At 36.8% G+C, this 8,864-nt stretch overlaps 1 pseudogene; it reads left to right on the forward strand.

Moving 5' to 3' along the window:
* The first annotated feature begins 6,033 nt into the window (after positions 1–6,033).
* LOC102471634 (trafficking protein particle complex subunit 6B pseudogene) lies at positions 6,034–6,937 on the forward strand (annotated as a pseudogene).
* The last annotated feature ends 1,927 nt before the right edge of the window (positions 6,938–8,864 follow it).

The raw sequence follows: 8,864 nt of genomic DNA on the forward strand, positions 1-8,864 counted from the left end.
ATAATCCCCAAAATAGACAGGTGGGATTACATCTGATTAAGCAGTTTCTGCACAGCAAAGGACACTGTAATCAGTGTGAATCAACAACCCTCGGAATGGGAGAGAATATTTGTTAACAGATAAAGGGATGATAACCAGAATACACAGAGAACTCAAGCGGCTTACCCTGAAGAAAATTATTAACTACCATATGATCCAACAATTCTATTCCTAGTTATCTACCCAAAGGATAGGAGAACACTCAGTCAGAAAAGTGCCTGCACAACTATATTTATTGCAACACTATTCATGATTGCTAAGACATAGAACCAACTCAAATGTCCACAAGTGGATGAATGGATTACAAAAGTATGGCACATATACTTCATAGAATATTATTCAGCCATAAAAAACAACAAGGTCCTGGCATTTGATAGAAAGTGAACGAATATGGAAGATTTGTTGCTGAGTGAAACAATTCAGGCTATGAAAGAGAGACATTGTATGTCTCCACTTATCATATACTAACTATCTGCACTCCATGGTAGAGATTGAAAGACTGGAGGACACAAAAGCATTAAAAATTGTTACGGACACTCGAGACAAAGTAGAAGGAGAGTGTGGGAAGGGAAGAGCACAGGAAAGATAATTTGGGGGAAAATGAGAGGTAAGATATTTGTGGTACACAGATATGATTTATTATCTGTTGATGAGGATTTGTATACTATTCTCAATTGGACTGAGATGTAGATTATGCTGGGTAAAGTCTCTTTACAATCTAAATGATGTATAGTGATTGAATGTATAAATAATAATAACAATAATAATAATGGAAAAAAGTATTATGACTGAGAAGCCCCTAGCTAAAGACCCTCTCTTCAACCTCACCTTTCATACCCAAAGCTAGAACAGAAGAGAATTTTTTAAAATTCTTTGTTTTTCAATTTTTTAAAAAATTGTTTTCCTCTTTCCTTTCTATTGCTAATTCTTTACTCTCTTCCCCACACATAGGACAGAAAAATTGCGAGCAGTTAAGGCAGGCATTGCCATTTGAGATGCTGGTTCTTTGCCCAGACCAGCATAACGGCTGTGAAGCCTCCAGCTGAAGCCCCTCTCCTCCAGCTTGACCTCCCAAATCCAAAGCTAGAAAGGTAGGGGAATTTCTCTATTGCTTTGTTTTTCCTTTTCTACATTTATATATATTTTCTCCTTTTTTCCCTTTATTTTTTCTTGCTAATTCTTTACTCTCCTCCCACCACGTAGGTCAGAGAATTGCAGACCATTTAAGCAGTTATCTCTATCTGAGATCTGCACGTTTTAGAGACCAGTGTCAGGGCTGAGAAGCATCCCAGCCAAAGCCTCTCTCCTCCTCTAAACTCGATGCGTAGACCAAAGCTAGAAAGTAAGGGAAATTTCTCCCTTTTTAAATTTTGTTGGAAAGATTTTTGCTATAGGCCATGTATGTTTGCCAGAGAGACAGAGGAACAGAAAGCAGGAAGTCACCCCCAAGGGGGGGATGACCATGCCACAATCCCTTGTCCTTCATTCTCCTCTCAGAATCTTGGGCATGATGCACATACATCTGGGGTGAATTTTAAGTAGCTATATCCAGGACTTGAACCGTGGTCATATACATGGAGTCCAGCAATTTAACTATTTTGCCATCTGCTGGTCACAGGGAAATAGCCATATTTTTTCTTTCTTTTTTTCATTTTTCACTTCATTTTTTTTTTCTTTTCCTTTCTCTTGCTAATTCTTTATTCTCTTCCCTGATGTAAGACAAGGAAAAATTGCAGGCCATTTAAGTAGGTAAATCTATCTGATGCACCCTGTCAATTTCAGGAATCAGTGTCAGGGCTTAGAAATCCTCTGCTAAAGCCCCTCTCTTCCAACATCACCTCCCTGACTCAAAGCTAGAAAAGTAGGGGAAATACTCCTTTTTTAACGTTCTTTTTTTTTTCTTTTTCTACTTTTTTCCGTTTCCTTTCTCTTGCTAATTCTTTACTCTCCTCCATCCACATTGAACAGAGGAATTCCAGGCCATTTAAGATATCATCTCCATCTGAGGATCCCTGCCAATTTCAGGGATCAGTGTCCAGACTGAGAAGGTGCCAGTCAAAGGCCCTCTTTTCCAACATTACCTCCCAGACTCAAAACTAGAAAGATAGGGTAATTTACTTATTTTTATCTTTCTGTTTTATTTTTCACTTTAAAAAAGAAAATAATTTTTTCTTTCCATTCTATTGCTAATTCTTTACTCTCCTTCCCCTACATAGGACAGAAAACTTGCAGGCCATTTAGCAAGCATCTCCATCTAAGTCAGCCTGCCTACTTCAGAGACCAGCATCAGGGCTGAGAGCTCCTACCCTTAGCCAATCTCTAAACTCACATCCCAGAATCAAAGATAGAAAAATAGGATAATATCTCTTCTTTTTCTTTATTCATTTTTGCTTTTTCTACATTTTTATTTGTAATTATTTCAATAATTACTTATACATTCAATCCCTATACATCATTTAGATTCCAAATAATCTTTACCCAGCATGAGAAACATCTCAGTCTAGCTCCATTGAGAATACTGTACATGTCATCAGATAATAAACCATAGCTGTGTCCCACAAATGTCTTACCTCACTATTTTTCCCTAAATTTTCTTTCCTACACTCTTCCCCTCTCCCATTCTCCTTCCACTTTGTCCCTAGTGTCCACTACAATTTTTAGTGGCTTTAAGTCCTCCAGTCTTTCAGTCTCTATCATAGAGTGCAAACAATCAGAATATGATAAGTGGAGACGAACAATGTCTCATAGCCTGACTTGCTTCACAAAGCAATAACTCTTCCATATTTGTTCACTTTCTATCAAATGCCAGGGTCTTGTTGTTTTTTATGGTCAAATAGTATTCCATGGATTATATGTGCCACACTTTTTCAATCCATTCATATGTTCATGGACATTTGGGTTGGTTCCATGTCTTAGCAGTCATGAATAATGTTGCAATAAATATAGTTGTGCAAGCACTTTTCTGATTGAGCATTCTCCTGTCCTTTGGGTAGATAACCAGGAGTGAAATTGCTGGATCATATGGTAATTCTATTTGTAGATCTTTGAGGAACCTCCGTATTGTTCTCCACAGGTTGGATCAATTTACATTTCCACCAACAAAGAAGGAGTGTTCCTCTTTCACCACATCCCTGCCAACACTTACATTTTTAGTTTTTTTTAATCTTTGCCATTCTGACTGGAGTTAGGTTGTATCTCATTGTAGTTTTGACCTGCATCTCCCTTATGATGAGGGATGTTGAGCATTTTTCATATGCTTTTTGGCTGTTCATATGTCTTCCTTAGAGAGTTGTTTATTCAATTCATTTTCACATTTTTAAATTGGGTTAATCATTTTCTTCTGGATAAGCCACTTGAGTTTCCTCTGTATTCTGGTGATTAGCCTCTTATCTGAGGCATAGTTTATATAAATTTTGTTTTCTATTCAGAAGGTTGTCTATTCACACTAATTACTGCATCATTTGCTGTGCAGAAACTTCCTAAAATGTTGTAATCCCACTTGTCTATTTTGAAAATTATTGCCTTGGGATCTTGCTTAAGTAATCTTTGCCTATCCCAATGTCTTCCAGAGTTTCTCCAGTATTTTCTACCAGTAGTTTTATAGATTGAAGTCAGGTTTAGATCTTTGATCCTCTTTGAATTTTTTTTTTTGTTAATAGTGACAGATAGGGGTTGAGATTCATCTTTGTACAGGTGGATACCCAGTCTTTCCAGCACCATTTGCTAAAGAGGTTTTCCTTTTCTCACTGGATTGACTGGTACCCTTTGTCAAAGATCAGTTGACTGTATGTTTTGTGCTTTATTTCTCTGGTCTTTATTCCATTGGTCATCGTGTCTTTTTTAGTGCCAGTACCATGCTGTATCTATCACAGCCGGTGTCTTTTACGTTTTCAGATGAATTCTATGATAGTCTTTTCTAGGTCAGTGAAGAATGTCTCTTGTAATTTTGTAAGGAGTGCATTAAACATATAGATTGATTTGGATAGGATTGGTAATTTGATTATATTAATTCTCCCAATCCAGGAACATGGGATGTCCTTTCACTTCTTCATGCCATTTTCAATTTCTTTTTAAAGATTTTCATAGTTTTTCTTATAAAGGTCTTTGACTTCCTTGGTTAGTTTTATTCCTAGGGATCTTATACATTTTGTGGCTATGGTGAATGGGATTACTTTCTTCAGTTCTGTTTCTGTCTGCTTGTTGTTTGTATAATGAAATGTTATAGATTTTTGTAAGTTAAATTTGTATCCTGCCACTTTACATATGCATCTATTATTTTGAGAAGTTTTTCATGGATATTATTGGGTCTTCTATTTATACAATCATAATTTAAACACTTTTTTCCCCAATCAGAATGCATTACATTTCATTCTCTTGTCTGATTGCATTGGCTAGGATTTCCAGTACTATACTGAATAGGAATGGAGAGAGTGGGCAGCCTTGACTTGTACTAGCTTTTAGTGGAAAAGCATTCAACTTTTCCCCATTTAGTATAATGTTACCTATAGGTTTTTCATAGATGGCATTTATTATTTTAAGAAATGATCCTTCTATGCTAATTTTCCTGAGAGTCTTAGATATGAAGGAATGTTGTATTTTGTCAAATGCTTTTTCTCCATAAATTGAAATGATCATATGTTTTTTTATCTTTCTTTCTGTTAATATGGTGTATTACAGTTATGGTTTTCCATATATTGATCCACACTTACATCCTAGGAATAAGGCATCCCTAGTCGTGATGAATAATCTTTTTTTATATGCTATTGGATACAACTTGCAAATATCTTGTTGAAAATATTTGCATCTATATTTGTCAGATATAGGTCTGTAGTTTTCCTTTTATGTCATATCCTTATCCATTTTGGAAATGAGGGTGATGGAAGCTTTATAGAATGTTTGGAAGGGTTCCTTCCTTTTGGATCTCTAGAAATATTTTGAGTAGAATGCTTTAAAAGTTTTGTAAAATTCAGCAGTTAAACCATCAGAAACAGTACTTTTCTTTTTTTGGAAGTTATTTATTATTGTTTCAATCTCAAAACTTGTTATTGGTATAGGGACCAGCAGTTAGCATGATGGCTATGTCGCTAAACTCCCATGTAGCCGGCCACAGTTTGAGTCCTGGACCTGGTGGCTTAAACTCACACCAGACACGTGTGCGTGTGAACCCAAGATCCCAAGAGGAGAATGGAGGAGAAGGGATTGCAGCATGGCCATCCCCTGGGGGATGATTTCTCACTTTCTATCTCTCTGTCTCTCTGTCTTTCTGGCAAGTGCACGTGCCCCATAGCAAAAAAAGTAAAAAAAAAAAAAAACCCAACTTGTATATTCAGCCTTTGTATGTCATCCTAATGCAATCATGGTAGAATGGTAGAATATATGTGTCTGTGAATTTGTTCATCTCATCTGGGTTTTCTTGTTTGTTGGTGCATAGTTGTTCATATTATCCTCTAATGATATTTTGTATTTCTATTATGTCTGTTGTAATATTGCCTGTTTCATAGCGAATATGATTTATCTCGTTTTATTCTTTCTTTTTCTTTATTAGTCTAGCTAATGGTGTGTCAATCTTGTTTATCTTTACAAAGAGCCAGCTTCTGCTTTCATTTATTTTCTGTATGGTTCATGTTCTTCCTATTTCTTTTATTTCTCCTTGAATCTTTATTATTTCTTTTCTCTGGGAATTTTGTGTATTTTTTGTTGTTGTTGTTGCATTTCCAATTCCCTGAGGCATGATGTTGTCTTTTGTCACCTTTCCATCTTTTTCTTATGCATACTAATTGCTATGAACTTCCCTCTTATGACTGTTTTTGGCAGTGTCCCATAAATTATAAAAACTCATGTACTCATTATCATTTATTTACATAAATAAATCTGTCGACTTCCTTCTTAATCTCTGGTATTTGTAAAGTCATTCAGAAGCAGGTTCTTTAGTTTCCATGTATTTGTGTATTTTTTAGGGTTTTTCCTGAAATTAATATCAAGTTCAATTCCATCATGGTCAGAGAAGATGCTGGATACAGATTCTATGCCTTTGAGTATATAAAGGCTGGTTTCGTGCCTATCTTGTGGTCATTCTTCGAGAAGGTATCATTTGGGGCTGAGAAAAGTGTATATTTTGGCTGGTGTTCGCAGGCTCAGTCTGGGCTCTCATTACTGTGAGGCTGATTTCTTCCCACTGAAGGCTTGGTGGCCCTCAGAGTGGGCTGTCCCCAGCTCCTGGCTCACTCTGGTACCAGCCTTTGGGAAGCCAAGTGAATTCCCTGGTCTCCTTGTTACGAGGGACAAGGCCACAGCCTGAGGAAGTTGCAGTGCTGGCCAAGTCATGTAAGGGCAGGAGCCGGAAGCCTGCCTGGACCAAATGGGAGTGGAAACTTGGAGTTCGGAAGAATAAGCAGGAAATGGCAGGCGAAGTGTTGTTTTTTGCTTCTCCCTAATGAGATGGTGGCTGCAGAGCAGGGCAGGGTGGAAAATGGACGATGTATTACTAAGCTGGAAAATATGGGGTTTCAAGGGGACAAGGTTTACAAAAGATACTGCAAGGTTCAAGGATGAGTTAGATTATCTTGAAGCTCATTTGTAAAGATTTTTGGACTACAGTATTCAAGAAACAGATTGACAATCTAAGGACAAATCATCAGGGCATCTATATACTTCAGGACAACAAATTTCATCTGCTTACTCAGATATATGCAGGAGAGCAGTATTTAGAACATGCATCTAAGTACTTAGCATTTACATACAGTTTAGTCAGATGAGGCTTATCAAACTTGGGGAAAAAAAGTATTGTTACTGCTGCAGTATCTTCTATGCTTGCCTGCAAATTTCAGGTGATGATACAGAAGCTGTAGAACATACTGAAATGCAAGGCGTCAACAGTGTAAAAAGATAAATTATTAATGTATAAAGTATTTCAAATGTCAGTGGTTTAATACATTATTGGACATTTATCTGTATAGGAGTAAGAGTGTATTTTTATCAATTTAACACAAACCAGTTTAAAGCAGATAAATACATTCTACTATGACATACATTTTACCAAAACTATTAAAATGAAAATCTGATTACAGATAACTAGACACCTGACTACAGGTAACTAGACACCAAGATGTAAGACTCTTAAACATCTTTATTTGCTTAGATTGATGTTTATTTAAACACAGATGGAGAAGACAGAGAGAGAGAAAGCAAGAAATCACCCTCTGGCGGGGGCGGGGGGATGGCCATGCTGCAATCTCTTCTTCCCCACTCTCCTCTAGAGATCTTGGGTACACACGCACATGCACCTGGCATGAGTTTAAGCCACTGGATCTGGTACTCAAACTGCAGTCAACTGCATGGGAGTCCAGCAATATAACCATGATGCCAACTGCTGGTCAGCATCTCATGATAGGAGAATTTAATCCATTAGCATTCAAAGTTATTATTGATATTTCCAGACTTGTCCCTACCATGAAGTTGGCCATATTAGTACCTAAGGAGGTAGTTTTTTGTTCTCTTATTTCTGTCTCTTTGCCTTTAATTTTCTTAGTATAGTACTCCTTTCAGAATTTCTTGTACAGCAGATCTGGAGTTGGTAAATTCTTTCAGGTTTTCTTTTTCTTTTTTTTTTTAATTTTTGAATTTAAATTTATTTACATTCATTCACTATGCATCATTACAGCATACAAAATGATATTTTTCCATCCAGAATACACTGTATATTGGCTCAATCAAGCACATCAACATACATGTTATCATTAACAAATAATTTTCCATTTCTTGTTTTCTGTATATTTTGCTTTTCTTTCCCCATCCTTGATTTCCTATCTCTCACCCTCTGCCATGTTCCACCCTCCTCCCACACTGTCTCTGGTATCCATGGTTGCTTTCTATGCCTTTTCTCCCCATTTTACTGATTCATTAATGAACTTAATTAGTCTAAGTATTTCCAATAGCAAGTGCAGATGATATATACATATCCATGAACAGAAGTCTGACTTTAGGCATAAACCTCAGTGAGTAGAATAAACATACTATAAAATAGCACCTAGCTGGGGCTATATAGCTTACTGCAGTCATTGAATACATATTTTGAATGCACTTTTTTTTAATTTCAAGAGAAACAGTTTTCATGGTTTTATTCTCCTGAAATTTTTTTTTAATTAATTAATTTACATTCATCCCCTAAGCATCATCACAACATACAAACTGTGGTTTCCCATCCAGAATATACTGCATAGTGGCTTAATCATGCATGTTATAATTAATAATTTTCCATTTCTAGTATATAGCTGTGTTTCCCCCTATTTCTCACCCTTTGTCACGTCCCAGAGTTTGAGTTTGACCATTTACTTATGTTTAACTATCCATGTTAATTCCGCTATGATGTGGTCCTGGCCCATTTTGCTTTTACAAAATATTTACAACCTACTGCCCTCTGTACAACCTCTGTGATGTGAGGTTATCTCTCTGGGGCATCCAGAGCTAACCAGCTGGCTACACTCGTTTAGCCCAACAGACTCTAAGACATCACTGCTTGCTTGCTAGCTTTCTGAGAGCCAAGGAGATGTGAGGAACATGTAGGACTTGACCACCAGATGGTGACCAGGGTTATTGTCCGGACATAACCTTGGGTGACTGAATTGTTATGTGCAGAATGTTCCAAGTATTGCTACAAGATCCTAATAAAATCAGCAAGGACTTTTGAGTCCCATGTTAAGGAAGCCAAATATTTCTGTATAAATCACAGCAATAAACTTAACTTGGGGCTGACCAGTATTGACTGGCAGTCCTTTTGTTTTTATTTATTTATTTTTTTTTGGAGAGGTTTTTGCTATAGAGCGCAT

The sequence above is a fragment of the Tupaia chinensis genome, unplaced genomic scaffold (genome assembly GCF_000334495.1).
Source record: "Tupaia chinensis unplaced genomic scaffold, TupChi_1.0 Scaffold139113_1, whole genome shotgun sequence".
In the NCBI taxonomy this organism is placed as follows: domain Eukaryota; kingdom Metazoa; phylum Chordata; class Mammalia; order Scandentia; family Tupaiidae; genus Tupaia; species Tupaia belangeri.